The sequence below is a fragment of the Gastrolobium bilobum genome, unplaced genomic scaffold (assembly GCF_033153095.1).
Source record: "Gastrolobium bilobum isolate Gb01-03AN ecotype WA unplaced genomic scaffold, APGP_CSIRO_Gbil_v1 utg1031, whole genome shotgun sequence".
Taxonomy (NCBI): Eukaryota; Viridiplantae; Streptophyta; class Magnoliopsida; order Fabales; family Fabaceae; genus Gastrolobium; species Gastrolobium bilobum.
In genome coordinates, this window is record NW_026899326.1 from 10,087 (window position 1) to 34,469 (window position 24,383).

Here is a 24,383-nt window from a genome sequence, read left to right on the forward strand (position 1 = left end):
AAACAATCCAAAGGAAAAGAATAGCGAGAAGGAGAAGGAAAGGGAAAGGAGGAGAGATAGGAAGGTAATATTGAGAGATAAAAATTTTCTCTCATTGTTTTTCTTTTCACTATTTCTTTTAAAGATTTTATTAGTACCGTTACTTTGCCAATTTCTTTTCTTAAAATTCTTTTCTACTTGTTGTGATTCCTATCTTTAGTTTAATTATTTCATTCTAAAATTCTTACTGTTGTTTTTTTGTTAATTATAATTTTAAACTAATTGATTATTTGGTACCAAATAAATGTGTAAATTTTAACTGTATGTTACTGCTGTGAACTGTAAAAACTCGCACCGTTAATTAAGAAAATAAATTAATTAATTAAGAGAAATTAAGAAATAATTTTATAATTGACCCTAATAATTATTATGAGGCTTTAATAATTATTGTAAGTGAGTAATAATGATGAAAGTCGCTTTTCTGACGAAAAGTGAAGATACCGGTTCTGCTACCCGGTATAAATGCGTACCGATAAAGTATCCCAGAAAATTATAATAAGTGCATGAATATTCCTAGAATATTATATAGGGATAGTAAAACAAGATTCAGGTCAAAATAATGAGAACTGGTGCCAGAACTGATACTGGCTATGAAAAAGCGCGTACCGAAAAGGTGCTGCGAAAAATAAAATAAAAATATGACATATCTTAGAAAAATGAGTAGGTTCAGAATCTCAAGTTTGAGATTAAAATGATAAGCGTAACTATTTTCGTTAATACTGTGTGTTTAAAACTTAAGTGCTTATAAATAGCGTTGTGGCACAAAGACCTAGGTTAATTTGGTAGCCTCTACGTGAGTTTTCTGGTCTTCATCAGCTGCCACCCTCCATCTACCCTTCCATAGCCTTCTTCTTCTTAAACTTCACCAAAATGACCATCTTTACTCTTAGTTCCTTCATCAATGTGGTGTAGGGGAGTGAGAGCAAGGCTTGTGTGAGTGAAAGGTGCTCCTTTTCTGAGTTGAAGGTTCAGCTTTGGTGTGAGTTGAGGGCTGAGTTCCTTGGTTTGGGGTGAGGAAGCCTTTGTTGGTCATTTTCGAGCTTCAAGGAGCCACCTTTAAGTGTAAAGGTTCAACCTTGAAGTGCTTTTTCGCGGGTCTTTGAAGTCAGAACCTTGGTGTGTGGTTGGAGACCTCTTTGCTGTATCATTTTCGGATTTTTGGAGCTTAGAGGTATACCATGATTACCTCTTTGTCTTTTGATGATTTTAAGCTTGTTTAATCGGTTAAAAAGTAAAACTTTGATCATTTGATAAAAGGAATGTGTTTCTGAGTCCCTAACATGCATATGAACATCTGTTTTTGGAGTTCTTGGACTCCAGATCGAGTTTGGATCATTGGAGGTCAATTATACTTTTAAAATTCAGTTTTCTGCATTCTGTCGAAGAAGTATTCGAATACTTTTCTGGCAGTATTCGAATACTACCTGGAAAAAGGCAGTAATCGAATACTTCGCGAGACATCAGCAACCTAGTTTATTAAAATTGAGATATCTTGAGCTTCAGAGCTCTAAATTGAGTGAGGTTTGGACCTATGTGAAGCTAACACATAGGGATACAACCATGTAAATTTAGATCCATTGCATAAGTGTACTTCTCTCAGTGTATGTTTGAAGTCGAGACCCTATTGCTGGAAATTTAGCTTGTTGTAGGAACTTTGTAAAAATCATAACCGAAGTTATACAACTCCGATTGAGGCATGAAATATGTCGTTGGAAAGCTTGATATGTCTAGTTTAACATAGTAAAATCTTAGAGTATTTGGTAAATAGTTGCAATGATAGTTTTAATCTGGTAGTCAAATACTCCTTGCAAGAGTATTGGAATACTTTTCTGGGAAGAAAAGTATTCAGATATCTTTGAAGAAGTATTCGAATACTGGAAAGTATTCGAATACAGTGAGGTTTGGTATTCGGATACTGGGGGGGAAAAGTATTCGGATACTTGGTAGTATTCGAATACTTAAATGAAAGTAATCAAATACTTTCTGGAGAGCTAGAGTATTCGAATACTACTCGTGTAGTATTTGAATACCTCCTGCAGAAACACATGAAATGACTTAGAATAAGATGAAAAGCCTTAATCACTTAATGTAACCTTGAGTAATGGTTATTGATGATTAATTACTATATAAACAGATTGTGATTGTGCTGATTGTGGGCTTGAGCTAGTGTGAGCTCTTGGTTTGGACGTATTGCTTAAGAGGTAAGTTTTCGTGTCCTCGGTTTATCCAATGTTGGTTCCACCATTTTCCCATGGGGAGTTGGTTGTATATATGCATGATGTTTTTTTATGTACTGTTTTTGTGAAATGCTAAATAAGCTGTTAAGTTCAATTGTTTATGATATGTATGTGGTGTTACGGGTGCAGCGAATGGCTAGTACCAGGTGCAGCGAATGGCTAGTACCGTGTGGGTTTAGATGGATTCCTACACTCTCTGATCAGTAGAATTGTTATAACACATGACATGATTATATGCTGCATTGCACTATTTTGAGAACTTATACTATTAACTGCTTTTGAACTTATATTGCACATGTAAGTGAGCTTGGGGTGGAAGATCCTTGAGGACCCCTTGTCTTATGAGATTTCTTTTTAGAGATCTCACCCCACGTTTGGGGCACCATTTCAGGTTCAGGTAATGCTGGGGTTTAGACCTCAAGCGGCAGGAGGCCGGAGCTTAGTTGATTTATATGCTGTTATGCTGATTATATTGGATGCTGGATTATGTCTGCTATTATTTGTTGATTAGATATGATTATGTTGTTGCTGTTGAGACTTTGTTGGCTTTGTTGCCTTATTTGGTGAGCATGGAGATTGTCCATGCCGCATTGATTTGACTATGTCTTGGTTTAGATTCGAGTTGTAATAATGTATCAGGATTATGTCTGGACTATGTGTTGTAGTTCCGTGATTTTAGATACTCACTGCTAGTATTATATTGAGGTTTTTCAATTAGATGTCTTTGCAATATTCGTACAAGTGATGTTTTTATGAAAATGATTAAGTAATCAACTTGGCTAAGTATAATGACATCATAATTGAAAAGAAAAAGATATTCCGCATTTTTAAATTAAGCATGGCTTAATACGATGACATGTTAACAAACCGGGTTAACACAAGGTGTTACATTTTATGGTATCAGAGCCAATCTTCTAGGGAAAAGCCTGTATGTATTGCAATAACTTAGGATGTTGTGTTGTGTCTTGTCTTATGTGGTTGCTCCGTTGGGTTGTTATTATGATGATGCATATGTGATCACATTGCGTGGGCCTGATCAACTCATAATTTGTGTAACTCGTGCAGAGTCATGGTATGACCCAGGAGAACACATGAGACTGCTGAGGATCAACTCGATCCTATCCTGACTGCATTGGCTAAGATGCAGGCGACTAGATTAGCCGACCAGGAGGCCACTAGATTGGCCAACGTGGCAATGATGGACGCCATTCGTGAGGCGAACTGGAAAGCCGCAGAGGATGTTGGCGAGGTAAATCGAAGAACCACCGAGGATGTCCTTGAGGCGAACAAGATGGCGAACATGAAGATGATGAGAGTCATATTAGAGGAGACGAGGGTTGGTCCTGCTGTTGGTCAGTTTCCTCCGCCACCACCTCCACCGCTGCCGCCTCCACTAGTCTGCAGGAGGAGAGCCAGAGCCATGTTAGTAATACCGGTCACCTTACTGGGGCGATGGAAACCATTGTTGGGCCTGGGGAAGACCGTGATGTTATTGATCACCTGCTGAATGCCTTCCGAAAGCACAAGCCACCTTCCTTCGACGGGTCACTTGATCTCATTGCTGCTGCTAGATGGCTGTAGGCATTGGATAAGATCTTTCGGGTCATGCAGTGTACTGATCCGCAGAAGCTGATGTTCGCCACATACATGCTGGAGGGCGATGCACACGAGTGGTGGATGAACACCTCTCAGGCGTATGAGATGCAAGGTCATATTGTGACATGGCCGTTCTTCGAGGACTGCTTTTTGGCAGATACTTCACTTACGATGCGTAGGAGAGGATGCAGGGGGAGTTGATAGATTGGTTCAGGGCTCGATGTCTGTTGACGAGTACCTGGTCAAGTTTAATGAACTTGTGAAGTTCGCTCACTTTCGGATGGTGGCGCCCACTCCGATGTTTTTGGTTGCTAAGTTCCGCAGGGGACTTAGTGAGGTGATTGTGGAGCATATTGCTGGAGCTACATCGAGGGACTTCGGTACACTGGTGCAGCAGTGTAAGGACATCGAGGATGTCTGTATCACGAGTAAGGCCAAGAGAGCCAAGATTGCCGAGACGAAGGGAACTGGTAGTTCCACTTCATGGAAGACAGAAAGTTTGCTGGTCAGGGCAAAGGGAAGCAGTTGGCGGCTAGGCAAGCGCCAAATCAGTTCAAGAGGACTACGACTCAGGGGAGTACAGCGAGACCTCCCCCTCCCAGATGCTCGGGATGTGGGAAAGTTCATTTGGGGCCGTGTGCTACCGGCCAGACTATATGCTTTCAGTGTGGCAAGGAGGGCCACTATGCTAGAGATTGTCCGTCGTCGACGGTGAGTGCTGCAGCAGTTCGTGCAGTTCCATTACAGATGGTTCCCCTTCCACCTACAGCGGCATCAGATGTGCCACCTGCCACGGGGCGAGTTTACACATTAGATCGGCAGCAGTCGGACCGAGCTCTGAACCTTGTCAGAGATACTGTTACCATTGGTGGAATTATTGTTGATGTTTGGTTTGATTTTGGGGATACATGTTCCTTTATTGCAACCCTGATTGCTGTGGGGCTTGAGTTGTCCATGTTTGTGCTTTCTCCATCGTCGCGGTTGACTACCGCCACCAGAGAAAAGTGTGATACTACCATTGTACATCGAGATGTCGTGTTTCAGTGGAATGGTTGTGAGTTCTGGGTAGATCGGAAGGGATTACCGATGGCTAATTCGGAAATCATCCTTGGCGTGGATGGATTGTCCGATAGTTCTTTGATGACTGATTGATTGATTGTTTGTGGTGCCTTGCAAGTGGTGATGTCTCTGTGTGATTCCACAGCCAGTTCCTCGCCTTTTATCTCATTGCTGCGAGCTAGGAGAGCATTGTGAGCAGGGACATTGGTTATGTCATGATTGGGAGGTTTGGTGAATGAGACACATGAGGATCTCACTAGCATTCCTGTGGCGAAGGAGTTCCTCGAGGTACTTCCTGAGTTTCTGCCACAGCGGGAGATATAGTTCTCCATAGATTTGTTGCCTGGTGTGAGGTCTATTTCATTAGCTCCATATCGGATGTCGCCATCAGAGTTGGCGGAGCTGAAGAAGCTTGTTGGGAGTCTTTCGGTGAAAGACTTCATTTCGACCGTGCGTGTCTCTATTGGAGCACTGGTCATTTTGTTGTATGTCAATATGCCTTACGCCATTACTTAAGCGTGATGGTGCTCTGTTTGAGGATGTGAAATTCTCTTCAGGAAACTGAGTGTGTAACACTTGGAATTTGTGGCAAGGCCACACGCGTTCTTGTATATGCGAGTTTTGTGCATGTTCAAGTAGATTGTGAGTTGAGTGGTCTCCATGACTCTAGGTTCGTTTGTTGATTATTGATATGCTTAATAAGTAGTTGGCATGTTAACACCATGGGCATTGTAAAGCATAAAATAAGTACGATAAATTATGGTAATGTATCAATGTCATTTCACCATTATATGACTTCGATTTTGCAGACGCCATGGAGAGTGAGGTGTTATATTGCATAGAGTACTTGATTTATTATGTTATTAAAATTAAAAATTTTGCAGGTGTACGCGAACTAAGGTACGTTACTATGTGAATGAGAATGTTAACTGACATGTATTGGTTGAAATGAACATGATTATGATTTTGGACTATGAAATGAATATGAATTTACTTCGAGGACATTGATTTTATATTGTACGGCTTGTCGAGGTTAGAGTCATGGAATAGGACCAAACTCACTCAAGTCTTGTGTGGATTAGAGTTTGTGGGGTTAGGTCACCTCTTTTGAGAGAGTGACTGGGAATCCCAGTGAATCGAATGATGTTTTGATGTCATTGTGAAGTTTTGAGTTCTGTCAGTGACCTCCTTGTTTTGGGGTGCACTTCTCGAATGGAGACCGTGAGAGTAGAGATGAGCTTGTAGAGAAAAACCAGGACAACATATCTTGGAATGTGTTAGGGCATTGTTGTTGAGTGCCCAATTGTTGTGATGCCAGAGGTGAAGATCGAACACCAGAAGCCGTTGATGAGCTTCAACCTCTTGATGTACCGTAGTGGAAGTGGAAAAGTATTTCCACGGACTTTGTTGTGGGTTTGCCGAAGACTCAGACTGGCTGTGACTCTTTTTGGGTCTTTGTGGACAGATTGTCAAAGTCTGCCCACTTTCTTTCAATAAAGGTAAGCACGTGTTTGGGAAACTTTCATTGTCACCGGTGTTGTTCGGGAACTCGGAGTGAGGAAACTGAGCCCGCGATTCTTTGGGCCATATAAGTTGCGTGGTAGAGTAGGACCTGTTGCCTACCGGTTTGCCTTGTCTCTGAACTTGACCAACACCCACGACGTGTTTTACGTGTCTCAACTTCGCAAGTTTGTAGCGGATCCTTCGCACGTGGTGCAACCGAATGTTGTGGAGGTTCGGGAGAACTTGAAAACTCTCGTCGGACCACTCAAGTTTCTTGATGGTGGAGAGAAACAGCTGAGGAGCGAGATCATTTCGATGGTCAGAGTACGTTGAACGGGAAGAATTCCTGAAGGGTAATTCTGGAAGCGAGAGGACGAGCTTCTCCGAAAGTATCCCGCGCTTCGAGACAGATATGTTTTCTAATTTTTAGGACAAAATCCTAAAGAGGTGGGGTGAATGTAAGAACCCGCACCGTTAATAAAGGAAATAAATTAATTAATTAAGAGAAATTAGGAAATAATTCCATAATTGACCCTAATAATTATTATGAGGCTTTAATAATTATTGTAAGTGAGTAATAATGCTGAAAGTCGCTTTTCTGACGAAAAGTGCAGACATCGGTTATGCTACCCGGTATAAATGCGTACCGATGAAGTATCCCGAAAAATTATAATAAGTGCATGAATATTCCTAGAATATTATATAGGACTAGTAAAACAATTTTCAGGTCAAAATAATGAGAACTGGTGCCAGAACTGATACTGGCTATGAAAAAGCGCGTACCGAAAAGGTGCTGCGAAAAATAAAATAAAAATATGACAAATCCTAGAAAAATGAGTAGGTTCAGAATCTCAAGTTTGAGATTAAAACGATAAGCATAGCTATTTTTGTTAAGACAGTGTGTTTAAAACTTAAGTTCTTATAAATAGCGTTGTGGCACAAAGGCCTAGGTTAATTTGGTAGCCTCTACGTGAGTTTTCTGGTCTTCATCAGCTGCCACCCTCCATCTACCCTTCCATAACCTTCTTCTTCTTAAACTCCACCAAAATGACCACCTTTACTCTTAGTTCCTTCATCAATGTGGTGTAGGGGAGTGAGAGCAAGGCTTGTGTGAGTGAAAGGTGCTCCTTTTTTGAGTTGAAGGTTCAACTTTGGTGTGAGTTGAGGGCTGAGTTGCTTGGTTTGGGGTGAGGAAGCCTTTGTTGGTCATTTTTGAGCTTCAAGGAGTCACCTTTGAGTGTAAAGGTCCAACCTTGTAGTGCTTTTTCGTGGGTCTTTGAAGTCAGAACCTTTGAGTGTGGTTGGAGAACTCTTTGCTGTATCATTTTCGGATATTTAAAACTTAGAGGTATACCATGATCACCTCTTTGTCTTTTGATGATTTTAAGCTTGTTTAATCGGTTAAAAAGTAAAACTTTGATCATTTGATATAAAGAATGCGTTTCTGAGTCCCTAATGTAAGAACCCGCACCGTTAATTAATGTATTTATTTAATTAATTATGCAAAAATAAGAAATGATTCCATAATTAACCTTAATAATTATTTATGAGGCTTAATAATCATAATAAGTGATTAAGAATGCTGAAAGTCGCTTTTCGGAAGAAAAGTGTAGATACCGGTTCTGCTAGTCGGTATAAATGCGTGCCGAAAAAGTATCCCGAAAAATTAAAGTAAGTGCATGATAATTACTAGAATAATATGTAGGACTTGTAAAACGAGTTTAAAGTCCAAATAATGAGAAATGGTGCTAGAAACCGGTACTGGCTTTGAAAAGCGCGTACCGGAAAGTTGCTCAGAAAAATATAAGAAAAATATGATAAATCTTAGAAAATTATGTAGTTTGAGAATCCAAAGTTTGGGATTAAAATACTAAGCGTAGAAATTAAAGTTAATACTGTGTGCTTAAGTGAGCTTTGGCTATAAATACACTTATTAAGGGCACAATGCCCTAGAAAACTGCCTCTTCTTCGTGGGATTGGGTGGCTGGTCTGAGTGTGTCACTGTTTCATCCCTTTCTTCACCATTTCTTGAGCTTTGAGGCTTTCTCTTCCTTGAAAGCTTCTCTTAAACACTTGTGTGAGGGAGAGTCACCTTTGGGAAGGGGTTTGTGGTGCTGTTTCTGAGTAAGGAGGTCAGCTTGAGGGAGTGTTGGAGGCTGACTTTGGGTTGGTGGAGTGAGTGAACCTTGTACTTCATTTTTGAGGTCCAAGGAGCCACCTTTGGTGAGGAAGAGCCTTGCTTGTCTTCCATTTTCGCACACCCTGTGTGGTCAGCAGTTGAGGGGTTGTTGGTGAGCTCCAAGAGCATCTCCATTCTGAGTTTTGAGCCTTGGTATGTTGTACCAACCTTTAACTTGAGTTTTAAGGCTTAAAAATGGTAGCTTGATGCATGTTAAGGTTAAAAGATGATAACTTGTTGTTGGGTGAGGCTTAACACATCTAGAAATGCATGATTAGGTGTTTAAAATCGGTAATAAGGGAACCTTTAAGGGATATCTTCACGAAAATGCAGAAACTGCATTCTGTCGTGAGATATCCGGATATTTGTCGAACTGATATCCGGATATTGGATATCCGGATACGTGGTTTTGGGATATCCGGATATTGGATATCCGGATATGTGAATCTGTATATCCGGATATTGCATATCCGGATATGGACAGTGAGATATCCGGATATTCTGGGATTTCGCAGAACAGCAGTTGTGCTGTGTGTACAGTAGGCTATTGGGGGTTTGTGGACCCTAGTTTGATGAAGTTGAACTTCTGTATTTAATAGATTAAGCCAGAATCATGGGATTTAGGGCTTGTGGCTTTGTTAGAAGCTTTAAGACTTGAAAACGTAATGAAAAGACGTTGTCTTTAATTTGTATGCATGTGGTACATGTTATTGATTTATGTTTGGTCCATATCAGATTGTGATCTGCTGTGATTGGACTTTGAGCTTGTGGCATTGGATAGCTAGCTTAGAGGTAAGCTTTCGTGTCCTCGGTTTAGCCATGTTGTGGTTCCACCATGTCCCATGGGGATATGGTATATGCATGCTGTGTTACCTGCTTTTGATGTTTTGGAAATGTTGTTGAGCTATTGTATGTTAGTGCCTTGTTGATATGCATGGAGGTGTTCCACCTATACGGTAAGCCTGAGTATGTAGAACATACAATAAGGTGAGGCTGTGGGTGAGGTGCAAGCGGTGTTTCTTGTACTACATGTAGGGAATAGACATATTCCTACATTTCTCTGGCCAGTAGATAGTGATTACACACATGCCATAGATATCTGTTGCACTACATAGTTTTAGAACTGATAATGATATAAATGCTTTTTGAACTTATATTGCACATGTAAGTGAGCTTGGGGTGGAAGATCCTTGAGGACCCCTTGTCTTACTGAGATTTCTTGTTTAGAGATCTCACCCCACGTTTGGGGAATGCTTATTTCAGGGTCAGGTAATGTTGAGACCTCAGGCGGCAGGAGGCCGGAGCTGAGTTAGATTGCTGTTATATTATGCTGCCATGATTGGATGCTGGATTTGCATGCTGCTTATGCTTATAGCTTCAGTTTATGTTTATGGAGTTTTATGTTGAGACTTGTTGTTTACTATGTTTATTTGGTGAGCATGAGGATTGTCCATGACACATAGTATTATTATGTCTTGGTTATGTCTTGAGTCTTTTGGAGTTGTAATAATGTACCAGGATATTGTCCGGATTACTTGATGTAATGTCGTGATTTAGATACACACTTTATCTATATATTGAGGTATTTCAGTAGATGTCTTATTGCAATTTACATACAGGCGTTATTTTATGAAATTGATTAAGTAATCAAGTTGGTAATTGATAATAACGTCATAATTGAAAAGAAAAAGAATATTCCGCATTTTTAATTAAGCACCGCTTAATACTATGTAATGTTAATATTCCGGGTATACACGGGGTGTTACATTTTATGGTATCAGAGCAACGGTTTAAGGGAAAAGCCTGAACGTATTGCAATGATTAGGATGTGTTGTTGTGTCTGTTTTGTGTGTTTGCTCCGTCGAGTATTATTATGATAATGCATATGTGACCACATTGCGTGGGCCTGATCAACTCATAATTTGTGTAACTTGTGCAGAATCATGGTAAGACCCGGGAGAAACCGCGAGACTTCGGAGGATCGGCTCGATCCTGTCCTGGCTGCATTAGCTGAGATGCAGACGGCCCGACTAGCCGACCAGGAGGCCGTGAGAATGGCAAACCAGGCCATGCTGGACGCCGTCAGAGAGGCGAACAGGAAGGCCACAGAGGACGTGTTGGAGGCCAGCCGTCTGGCGAACATGACGATGTTTAGAGTCAAGTTGGAGGAGATGAGGAATGGCCCTGATGTTGGTCATGCTCCACCGCCACCACCACCACCACCACCTCCACCTAGTCTGCAGGATAACTCTCAGAGTCAGATGGGAGATGGCAGACATCTTACGGGGGCCATGCAGACCGTCCCTGTTTTTGTTGAGGATCGTGATGAGATCGATCGCCGGCTGAATGCTTTCCGTAAGCATAACCCACCTGCCTTTGATGGATCCTTTGATCCTGTTGCTGCTGCACGTTGGCTTCAGGCGTTGGACAAGATTTTTCGGGTCATGCAGTGCACAGATCCGTAGAAGTTGATGTTCTCTACTTACATGCTGGAGGGCGATGCCCATGAGTGGTGGACAAACCTTTCTCATGTCTACGAGATGCAGGGTCATGTGATGACTTGGCCTATGTTCGAGGATTTCTTCTTGGGTCAGTACTTTCCATATGACGCTCAGGAGAGGCAGCAGGGAGAGTTTGACAGATTGGTTCAGGGCTCGTTGTCTGTGGACGAGTACCTGGTCAAGTTCAACCAGTTGGTGAAGTTTGCACACTTCAGGATGGCGAGGCCTACTCCTACATTTCTGGCTGCTAAGTTCCGCAGGGGACTTAGTGAGGATATTGCTGGTTACCTAGCTGGTTCTGCTTCTAGAGATTTTGGGACACTGGTTCAGCAGTGTCGTGATATTGAAGATTACTACAGCTCGAGTAAGGCCAAGAGGGCCAAAGTTACTGAGGCGACGAAGGTTGCAACTGGTAGTTCCACTTCTTGGCGAGACAGGAAGTTTGGGAACAAGGGCAAGGGTAAACCGTTGGTAGCTCGGCAAGCGCCGAGTCAGTTCAAGAGGACTTCTGCTCAGGGGAGTGCAGCGAGACCTCCTGCTCCCAGGTGTTCGGGATGCGGGAAGACTCATTTTGGGTCGTGTTCTACCGGCCAGTTGATTTGCTTTCAGTGTGGCAAGGAGGGCCACTTCTCCAGAGATTGTCCGTCGGCGACGACGAGGGCTACTGCAGTGCTGGCAGTGCCACTTCAGATGGTTCCCCTTCCACCTACTTCGGCACCGGCAGTGCCACCATCTTTTGGGAGAGTTTATACTTTGGATCGTCAGCAGTCGGATCGAGCTCCGAACCTTGTCAGAGGTATTGTTACGATTGGTTCATCAGCTGATGATGTGTTGTTTGACTCTGGGGCTACGCATTCTTTTGTTGCTACCCCGATTGCTGTGGGGCTTGAGTTGCCCAGTGATGTGCTTTCTCCACCGATGCGGGTGACTACCGCCACCGGAGAAAGATGTGATGCTACCACTGTTCATCGCGATGTGGCGTTTCAGTGGGATGGCCGTGAGTTCTCGGTAGATCTGATAGGGTTGCCGATGGCCAACTTGGAGGTTATTCTGGGCATGGATTGGCTGTCCAGAAATTGTGTGATGATTGATTGTTGTGCCAAGCGTGTAGTGTTGTCTCCGTGTGATTCCACAGCCAGTTCCTCGCCGTACATTTCGTTGCTGCAGGCTAGGAGAGCCTTGAGAGCAGGGGAATTTGGTTATGTCATGTTGGGAGGTTTGGTGAGTGGTACACAGGAGGACATCACCGGCATTCCTGTGGTGAGGGAGTTCCTTGAGGTGTTTCCTGAGGAGATTCCTGAGTTTTTGCCACAGAGGGAGATAGAGTTCTCCATAGATCTTTTGCCTGGCGTGGGGCCGATCTCTTTAGCTCCATACCGGATGTCGCCACCAGAGTTGGCAGAGCTGAAGAAGCATATTGAGGATCTTTCAGCGAAAGATTTCATTAGACCGAGTGTGTCTCCTTGGGGAGCACCGGTTATCTTTGTGAAGAAGAAGGACGAGACAATGCGATTGTGCACCGACTACAGGCAGCTGAACAAGGTGACAATCAAGAACAAGTATCCCCTTCCTCGGATTGATGATCTGTTGGATCAGCTCAGGGGTGCTTGTGTGTATTCCAAGATTGATCTCCGGTCCGGATACCATCAGATTCGGGTGAAGCCGGAGGATGTCCCGAAGACCGCATTTCGCTCGAGATATGGTCATTTTGAGTACTTGGTGATTCCGTTCGGTCTCACCAATGCACCTGCTGTGTTCATGGATTACATGAGCAGGATTTTCCAGCCGTACCTGGATCAGTTTGTGATCGTCTTCATTGACGACATTTTGATTTACTCCAAGACGGAGGAAGAGCATGTCGAGCATTTGAGAACTGTTCTGCAAGTGCTGAAAGAGAAGAAGCTGTATGCGAAGCCTTCCAAATGTGAGTTCTGGCTCAAGTCTGTGAAGTTCCTTGGGCATGTTATTTCTGCTGAGGGAGTTGCAGTGGATCCGAACAAGATTGAGGCCGTACTGGATTGGGAGAGACCCAAGACAGTTACGGAAGTGAGGAGCTTTCTGGGTTTGGCAGGTTACTATCGGAGGTTCATCAAGGGGTTCTCCCCCATGGTTTTGCCATTGACTCGCCTTACCCGGAAGGAGACTCCATTTGTGTGGACTCACGAGTGTGAGGTCTGTTTTCAGGAGTTGAAGGAGAGACTGACTACTGCTCCTGTGTTGGTCCTTCCTGATCCTGCGCTTGAGATTGAGCTTTACACCGACGCCTCCGGGAAGGGGCTAGGTTGTGTGTTGATGCAGTTGGGCAAAGTGATTGCCTATGCTTCGAGGCAGTTGAAACCTCATGAGGAGAACTACCCTACTCATGACTTGGAGTTGGCTGCTATTGTGTTTGCTTTCAAGATTTGGAGGCATTATCTTTTTGGCTTGAGGTTTGTGGTTTTCAGTGACCACAAGAGTTTGAAGTACCTGTTCGACCAGAAGGAGTTGAACATGAGGCATAGGAGATGGATGGAGTTCATTAAGGACTACGACTTTGAGCTAAGGTATCATCCTGGCAAGGCCAATGTGGTAGCTGATGCTTTGAGTCGGAAATCCAGTAGTTCATCCAGTTTGTTACTTGGTAACTTCGATGTGGTTGAGAAGTTCCGCAACTTGGCAGTGACCGCTCCGTGTAAGAGTGTACTTCTCAGATTGGAAGCATCTGATGTGGTGAACGAGCTGCTTGAAAAGATTAAAGAGGCACAAGTTCAGAGAGAGTGTCTGGATTATGTGAAGAACTAAGACGGTGTGTCTTGGAATGAGGATGGAGTGCTTTTGTTTCAGCAGAGGATTGTAGTTCCTCGAGGCCCGTTGACGGAGGAGATTATGGCAGAAGGTCATAAGGGTCAGTTTTCTATCCACCCTGGTGCTACTAAGATGTATCAAGACTTGAAGAAGAACTTCTGGTGGCCGGGCATGAAGAAAGATGTTGCTATCTTTGTGTCCAAGTGTTTGGTTTGCCAGAAGGTGAAGATTGAGCATCAGAGACCGTCTGGTGAACTTCAACCTCTTGAAGTACCACAGTTGAAGTGGGAGGGTATTTCCATGGACTTCGTGGTGGGATTGCCGAAGACTCAGGCGGGTTGTGACTCTATTTGGGTCATTGTGGACAGACTGACGAAGTCTGCCCATTTTCTTCCAGTGAAGGTGAGCTTCACTACAGAGCAGTTGGCCAAGCTTTATGTCCGCGAGATTGTGAGGCTTCACGGGGTGCCCGAGAGTATCATTAGTGATAGGGACCCGAAGTTCACTTCTCGGTTCTGGGAGGCGCTGCAGGAGGCTTTTGGTACGCAGTTGAGATTGAGTACCGCTATCACCCTCAGACTGATGGACAGACTGAGAGGACCATCCAGACCTTGGAGGACATGTTGCGAGCTTGCACGTTGGAGCAGCGCTCGGCATGTGATAGGTACCTTTCGTTGGTTGAGTTTTCTTACAACAACAACTTTCATGCTAGCCTGGGCATGGCGCCCTACGAAGCACTGTATGGTAGGAGGTGTCAGACTCCTACTTGTTGGTCTGAGGTTGGGGATAAGGAGCTTTTTGGCTTGGACTTTGTCCAGGACACCACCTTGCAGATCCAGATGATCCGTGAAAAGTTGAAGCAGGCGCAGAATCGCCAAAAGAGCTACTATGATGTTAAGCATCGTCCATTGGAGTTCAGTGAGGGTGAGCACGTGTTTGTGAGACTTTCACCTGTCACCGGTGTTGGTCGGACACTCGGAGTGAGGAAGCTGAGCCCGCGATATATTGGGCCATACCAGATTCTTGGTAGAGTAGGATCTGTTGCCTACCGGCTTGCCTTGCCTCCGAACCTGGCTAACATCCACGACGTGTTTCACGTGTCTCAGCTTCGGAAGTACTTAGCAGATCCGTCGCACGTGGTGCAACCGGATGATGTGGAGGTTCGGGAGAACCTAAAGACTCCCGTCGGACCACTCAGAATTCTCGATCGTGGCGAGAAGCAGCTGAGGAGCAAGATCATTCCGATGGTCAAGGTGCAGTGGACCGGAAGGACTCCTGAGGAGTGTACTTGGGAGCGTGAGGACGAGCTTCTCCGGCAGTACCCCGAGTTTCGACCAGGTATGTTTCTGATTTTGAGGTCAAAATCCCAAAAAGGTGGGGTGAATGTAAGAACTCGCACCGTTAATTAAGGTATTTAATTAATTAATTATGCAAAAATAAGAAATGATTCCATAATTAACCTTAATAATTATTTATGAGGCTTAATAATCATAATAAGTGATTAAGAATGCTGAAAGTCGCTTTTCGGAAGAAAAGTGCAGATACCGGTTCTGCTAGTCGGTATAAATGCGTGCCGAAAAAGTATCCCGGAAAATTAAAGTAAGTGCATGATAATTACTAGAATAATATGTAGGACTTGTAAAACGAGTTTAAAGTCCAAATAATAAGAACTGGTGCTAGAAACCGGTACTGGCTTTGAAAAGCGCGTACCAGAAAGTTGCTCAGAAAAATATAAGAAAAATATGATAAATCTTAGAAAATTATGTAGTTTGAGAATCCAAAGTTTGGGATTAAAATACTAAGCGTAGAAATTAAAGTTAATACTGTGTGCTTAAGTGAGCTTTGGCTATAAATACACTTATTAAGGGCACAATGCCCTAGAAAACTGCCTCTTCTTCGTGGGATTGGGTGGCTGGTCTGAGTGTGTCACTGTTTCATCCCTTTCTTCACCATTTCTTGAGCTTTGAGGCTTTCTCTTCCTTGAAAGCTTCTCTTAAACACTTGTGTGAGGGAGAGTCACCTTTGGGAAAGGGTTTGTGGTGCTGTTTCTGAGTAAGGAGGTCAGCTTGAAGGAGTGTTGGAGGCTGACTTTGGGTTGGTGGAGTGAGTGAACCTTGTACTTCATTTTTGAGGTCCAAGGAGCCACCTTTGGTGAGGAAGAGCCTTGCTTGTCTTCCATTTTCGCACACCCTGTGTGGTCAGCAGTTGAGGGGTTGTTGGTGAGCTCCAAGAGCATCTCCATTCTGAGTTTTGAGCCTTGGTATGTTGTACCAACCTTTAACTTGAGTTTTAAGGCTTAAAAATGGTAGCTTGACGTATGTTAAGGTTAAAAGATGATAACTTGTTGTTGGGTGAGGCTTAACACATCTAGAAATGCATGATTAGGTGTTTAAAATCGGTAATAAGGGAACCTTTAAGGGATATCTTCACGAAAATGCAGAAACTGCATTCTGTCGTGAGATATCCGGATATTTGTCGAACTGATATCCGGATATTGGATATCCGGATACGTGGTTTTGGGATATCCGGATATTGGATATCCGGATATGTGAATCTGTATATCCGGATATTGCATATCCGGATATGGACAGTGAGATATCCGGATATTCTGGGATTTCGCAGAACAGCAGCTGTGCTGTGTGTACAGTAGGCTATTGGGGGTTTGTGGACCCTAGTTTGATGAAGTTGAACTTCTGTATTTAATGGATTAAGCCAGAATCATGGGATTTAGGGCTTGTGGCTTTGTTAGAAGCTTTAAGACTTGAAAACGTAATGAAAAGGCGTTGTCTTGAATTTGTATGCATGTGGTACATGTTATTGATTTATGTTTGGTCCATATCAGATTGTGATCTGCTGTGATTGGACTTTGAGCTTGTGGCATTGGATAGCTAGCTTAGAGGTAAGCTTTCGTGTCCTCGGTTTAGCCATGTTGTGGTTCCACCATGTCCCATGGGGATATGGTATATGCATGCTGTGTTACCTGCTTTTGATGTTTTGGAAATGCTGTTGAGCTATTGTATGTTAGTGCCTTGTTGATATGCATTGAGGTGTTCCACCTATACGGTAAGCCTGAGTATGTAGAACATACAATAAGGTGAGGCTGTGGGTGAGGTGCAAGCGGTGTTCCTTGTACTACATGTAGGGAATAGACATATTCCTACATTTCTCTGGCCAGTAGATAGTGATTACACACATGCCATAGATATCTGTTGCACTACATAGTTTTGGAACTGATAATGATATAAATGCTTTTTGAACTTATATTGCACATGTAAGTGTGCTTGGGGTGGAAGATCCTTGAGGACCCCTTGTCTTACTGAGATTTCTAGTTTAGAGATCTCACCCCACGTTTGGGGAATGCTTATTTCAGGGTCAGGTAATGTTGAGACCTCAGGCGGCAGGAGGCCGGAGCTGAGTTAGATTGCTGTTATATTATGTTGCCATGATTGGATGCTGGATTTGCATGCTGCTTATGCTTATAGCTTCAGTTTATGTTTATGGAGTTTTATGTTGAGACTTGTTGTTTAGTATGTTTATTTGGTGAGCATGGGGATTGTCCATGACACATAGTATTATTATGTCTTGGTTATGTCTTGAGTCTTTTGGAGTTGTAATAATGTACCAGGATATTGTCCGGATTACTTGATGTAATGCCGTGATTTAGATACACACTTTATCTATATATTGAGGTATTTCAGTAGATGTCTTATTGCAATTTACATACAGGCGTTATTTTATGAAATTGATTAAGTAATCAAGTTGGTAATTGATAATGACGTCATAATTGAAAAGAAAAAGAATATTCCGCATTTTTAATTAAGCACCGCTTAATACGATGTAATGTTAATATTCCGGGTATACACGGGGTGTTACACCTTACATGCATATGAACATCTGTTTTAGGAGTTCTTGGACTCCAGATCGAGTTTGGATCATTGGAGGTCAATTATACCTTTAAAAATCAATTTTCCGCATTCTGTCGAAGAAGTATTCGAATACTTTTCGGGCAGTATTCGAATACTTCCTGCAAAAAGGCAGTGATCAAATACTTCGCGAGACAACAACGATCTAGTTTAGTAAAATTGTGATATCTCGAGCTTCAGAACTCTAAATTGAGTGAAGTTTGGATATATTTGAAGCTGACACATAGGGATACAACCCTGTAAATTTTCAGATCCATTGCATAAGTGGATTTCTCTCAGTGTATGTTTGAAGTCGAGACCCTATTGCTGGAAATTCAGCTTGTTGTAGGATCTTTTCAAAAATTATAACCGGAGTTATACAACTCCGATTGAGGCATGAAATATGTCGTTGGAAAGTTTGAGATGTCTAGTTTAACATAGTAAAATCTTAGAGTATTTGGTAAATATTTGCAATGATAGTTTTAATCTGGTAGTCGAATACTCCTTGTAGGAGTATGGGAATACTTTTTTGGGAAGAAAAGTATTCGGATACCTTTGAAGAAGTATTCGAATACTGGAAAGTATTCGATTTCAGTGAGGTTTGGTATTCGAATACTGTGGTGTTCGGATACTGGGGGGGGAAAAGTATTCGGATACTTGGTAGTATTCGAATACTTAAATGAAAGTAATCGAATACTTTCTGGAGAGATGGAGTATTCGAATACTACTCGTGTAGTATTCGAATACCTCCTGCAGAAACAACATGAAATGACTTAAAAGGTGATGAAAAGCCTTAATCACTTAATGTAACCTTGGGAAATGGTTATTGATGATTAATTACTGTATAAACAAATTGTGATTGTGCTGATTGTGGGCTTGAGCTAGTGTGAGCTCTTGGTTTGGACGTATTGCTTAAGAGGTAAGTTTTCGTTTTCTCGGTTTAGCCACTGTTGGTTCCACCATTTTCCCATGGGGAGTTGGTTGTATATATGCATGATGTGTTTTCATGTACTGTTTTCGTGAAATGCTAAATGAGGTGTTAAGTGCAATTGCTTATGATATGTATGTGGTGTTACGGGTGCAGCGCATGGCTAGTACCAGGTGCAGCGAATGGTTAGTACCGTGTGGGTTTAGATGGATTCCTACACTCTCTGATCAGTAGAATTGTTATAACACATGACATGACAAGATTTCACGTTTGGGGCACCATTTCAGGTTCAGGTAATGCTGGGGTTGAGACTCCAAGCTGCAAGAGGCCGGAGCTTAGTTGATTTATATGCTGTTATGCTGATTATATTGGATGCTGGATTATGTCTGCTGCTATTTGTTGATTAGCTATGATTATGTTGTTGTTGTGGAGACTTTGTTGGCTTTGTTGTGTTATTTGGTGAGCATGGGAATTGTCTATGCCGCATTGATTTGACTATGTCTTGGTTTAGATTCGAGTTGTAATAATGTATCAGGATTATGTCCGGACTACGTGTTATAGTTCCGTGATTTTAGATACTCACTGCTAGTATTATATTGAGGTTTTTCAATTAGATGTCTTTGCAATATTCGTACAGGCGATGTTTTTATGAAAATGATTAAGTAATCAACTTGGCTAAGTATAATGACGTCATAATTGAAAAGAAAAAGATATTCTGCATTTTTAAATTAAGTGTGGCTTAATACGATGACATGTTAACAAACCGGGTTAACACGGGGTGTTACATGAACTGACCCACAAAAGTTTGGGATTAGATAAAAGTATTTTCACAGGGTTTTCGGTAATGTTAGTAAATGGTATTTGAACCGGTCCTTTTTTATTCATGTCAGCATTTCATATAGAGGTTATTATGTTAGCGATGATATCCTTACCCATGATAAACGAAAATTATGGTTAGGGTAAGGGACGTCGTATCATGGCTTGAGCTCCGCCACACAGAACTTTTCACATGCAATAGACCCACAAAGTTGGGTATTTAATTAGCTTCAGTTAAATATTACACAATTTATTATTTATCTTTATTCCTGCAATAATTTTATGAAATTACTTGAGAGAATGATATATTTTCCGTTAATACGGCTGAAATGGTTATAGTTATAAAATCTCAATATTACTGAGAATTTTCTCATGTTTTATTTGCTTTGCTAATCTTTCCAGATGCCTAACTTGTCTTTTTGTGGAGAAGGATGGAATATTACTGTTAATTTTTATAGTGACCGTTGGGAATACTATATTGTGATGGGGAATCAAGGAGTTGTAGCTGTATTTTATCCTGACAGGGTGGAGACTTATGCGTATACTTTGGACTATTCAAGGATCATGTAATAGTGTGTGACTGAAGAATGTTATATATATATATATATATATATCTATATATACACACACAGTAAAGTAATGTAATTTGACGTATGATGTAGGACTTATGTAAAATAATGATGTATGATGTAAGTTAGGAAGTAGACTATATATATACATATATATATATATATATATATATATATATACATATATATATATATATATATATATATATATATATATATGAAGATTGTACAAGTTTATGTACGAATCCACATCCATGTTTATAAAATGAAGGATGTTAGTTCTAGTTAATTAGTTTTCTTCACATGCGTTGGCACAATCTCAGCTTAGAAAATTTGTCCCGGATCTCTCTCACATTCTTGATATAGACTCAATACAAGTTAAAGAGAATCTGACTATTAAGACCAGACCAGCTCGAATCCTTGATAAAAATTTGAAGCAATTGAGGAATAGAATGGTTCCATTAATCAAAGTACGTTGGGAAGGACTTTCACCACACGAAGCGACATGTGAAATAGAGGAAGAATTACGACAAAATTATCCAGAATTTTTTTTAGTAGGTATGTCAAAATTTTGGGACAAAATTTTATTTAGGAGAGCGAAAATGTAATATTCTGAAATAATAATTGTATTAAAAAATGATAAAGTAATAAATATATATATATATATATATAAATATTTATATGTATAAAATAATAAAATAATAATGATAACATAACATATATATACATACATATATAAATATATATATATATTAAAGTATTAAATAATTAAAATAATATAATAGTAATAATAAATAAAATAAAATAAAAATATATAAATATATATATATATATATATATATATATATAAAGCGATTCTGTTAATAGGTTACGTAATATATATATATATATATATATATATATATATATATATATATATATATATATAACTATATAACTATATGTGTATATATATATAAGTAAAAAAAATAACAATAAAAAAATTGAAGCTTATAAAAAATGTGGATCCTTCTAGATATATAGCAACGTGTAATAAAAGAGATCAGAATGTTAAGACTTTTGATAGATGCAATTTTTACATTCTTAAAGATTAGTTAGATTTAAACAAAACTTTAGTTAGTTTAGTTAGAAATCAATTAGTGGTAATCATTAAAATAGTCAAAAACAATGGCCTATATATATGTGTACATATGAATCAGAAGGAAAAAAGAAGAAGGAACGCAAACGTAAAAAAAAAAAAACAATCTCAAGGAAAAGAACAACAAGAAGGAGAAGGAAAGGGAGAGGAGGAGAGATATGAAGGTAATATTGAGAGATAAAAACTTTCTCTCATTGTTTTTCTTTTAACTATTTCTTTTAAAGATTTTGTTAGTACCGTTACTTTGCCAATTTCTTTTCTTAAAATTCTTTTCTACTTGTTGTTATTCCTATCTTTAGTTTAATTATTTCATTCTAAAATTCTTACTGTTGTTTTTATGTTAATTTTAATTTTAAACTAATTGATTATTTGATACCAAATAAATGTGTAAATTTTAACTGTATGTTACTGCTGTGAACTGACCCACAAAGGTTTGGGATCAGATAGTTAGGGTAAGGGACGCCTTATCATGGCTTGAGCTCCGCCACACAGAACATTTCACATGCAGAGACCCACACAGTTGGGTATTTAATTAGCTTCAGTTAAATATTACACAATTTATTATTTATCTCTATTCCTGCAATAATTTTATGAAATTACTTGAGAAAATGATATATTTTCCTTTAATACGGCTGAAATGGTTATAGTTATAAAACCTCAATATTACTGAGAATTTTCTCACGTTTTATTTGCTTTGCTAATCTTTCCAGATGCCTAACTTGTCTTTTTGTGGAGAAGGATGAAATATTACTGTTAATTTTTATAGTGAACGTTGGGAATACTATATTGTGATGGGAAATCAAGGAGCTGTAGCTATATTTTATCCTGACAGGGTGGAGACTTATGCGTATACTCTGGACTAAACAAGGATCATGTAATAGTGTGTGACTGAAGAATGTTATATATATATATATAGTAAAGTAATGTAATCTGACGTAGGATGTAGGACTTATGTAAAATAATGATGTAAGTTAGGAAGTAGACTATATATATATATATATATATATATATATATATATATATATATGTATATGAAGTTTGTACAAGTTTAGTACGAATCCAGATCCATGTTTATAAAATGAAGGATGTTAGTTCTAGTTAATTAATTTTATTCACATGCGTTGGCACAATCAGTTACGTTTTTGTTTTACTTTTATTAAAACGAAGGATGTTACAGAAAGCATGGTTACTTGGATCCATATGGGCAGGAGTCCAATAACTTGCATTTTCTCTAAAGTTTCCTAGGTAACATTGTTGAGCGTTCCAAACTATGATGCCTTTTGGTATAACACTTCAAGCACCAACCTGTTCTTTCTCAAACTTATTCTTTAACTCATGACCTCGAACAATCTTGGAGTACTAGTTTCGTGTGTTGGATTTGAGCTAGTAAAGTGTCCATTCAAGATTTCATCGAGAGAAACACATATTTTAAATCACTTTCGTGATTCGACTGAAGGATTTGTCGGGATCTGAGTGCGAAGATACTCCAGCTGCAAATTTTCAGTCCAAATACTAGAAATCCCAGCCATTTTTAGGAACTGAAATCAATTAGAATTTCAGGATCTGAGACGATAGTTTGGACTGGTTACTCACATTAAACGGAGGTCGGGCGACAGAGATATGGTCATATGAAGCTTTAAGTACATTTTCCTGCAAATTTTTTAATAATCAGGGAATATTCTGATGAGTTTTCGATAACAGGGTAGTCCATCTTAAGGTTTTTGGCCACTTTGAATCCATTTTTGGGGTTTGTTTTGGAAAATTCCAACTCTATAGAGCAGTTTGACAAAAATTAGAGTCTTTGAAGTCCGTGGACTACAAGGTGCACTATTTCTAACTCTTAGCTTTGATTAAAAATGGCTAAACGTTATTCCTATAATATTAAAAAGCTACAATCATTTGATATTGCTGAGTTTCATGGTTGGAAATTACATGTTTAATTCGGTATAAAAGAACGTGAAATATTTTATATTGTATTAAATGATTTTGCATCTAGCATTAACGATGTGGATGAATATCAATGGAACAAAGACAAAGATTTTTTTAGGGATTACTTGCTAAATTTTTAAATCCTCGTCTAGCTATGACTTATAGTGAGTATAAGACGGTGAAAGAGATATGAGATCACTTGAAAGCTCAGTTCCAAAAATAAGAGGAGCTTTCCAAAACTTTCCTAGAAGAGAAGTTTTTTGAATTCAAATTTAATATGAATTCAAGCATCACCTCTCAGTTAATTGAACTTGAGAACATGAGAAATAAACTAAAAGATGATAAATCTGATATGTTTGATAATTTTTTTGTTGGTCTTGTGTTGAGTAAGCTACATGCTGGATGGAGTTCTTTCAAGACTGAAATGCACAGACTGAAAGAACAGATTGGACTATATGAATTAAAGAGGTTTATGCATATTAAGGATCAAAACTATTCTAGAAAAGTTTGGAACAAGTAGGACAATAAAAGTCAATTAACAACTTAATTTCACATTCCAAAAAACCTCAAAAAAAAGTCCAAGTCACCAAAAAGTGAATTCTCTTCATAGTTAGAGGCCAAAAAGACTATCTTAAAAAAAAAACGAGCAAGTGCCATAACTGTGGAAAATGGGGTCACTGGGCAGCAGAATGTAAGCTACCAAACAAGTCAAAGAATAACACACCATTAAACGAGGCTATTAACTAGTGTACCTAAGCCTCAAGCTTTCATTGGAAAGACCAACGTCTCTTCTGAGTAGTGGTTGGATAGCGGTGCTACCTGTCGTGCTACAAATGACAAGAATTTACTCACTAAGGTCACAAAAGTGAAAGACACTGTGAAAAATTATAATGGTTGTGAGGCAGATGTGACTCATGTTGGAATTGCAAATTTGATGCTTTCTTTAGGTAAATTACTAACTCTGAAATATGTTAGAGTAGTACCTTTACTCAAAAAGAATTTGATATCTATAAGTTTACTTGATAAATCTAGCATGTCTTTCTCAACTATGAATGATAGAGTAACTTTATCTATTAGCTTATGTTATTTTGGCTATGCATTCATGGTTAATGGATTGTATAGGTTGAGCTTAGATATTGAGAGCATAAACCATGTGAGTTCAAATTTGATTGATCCAAAAAATAATAGACTTGGACATGTGAA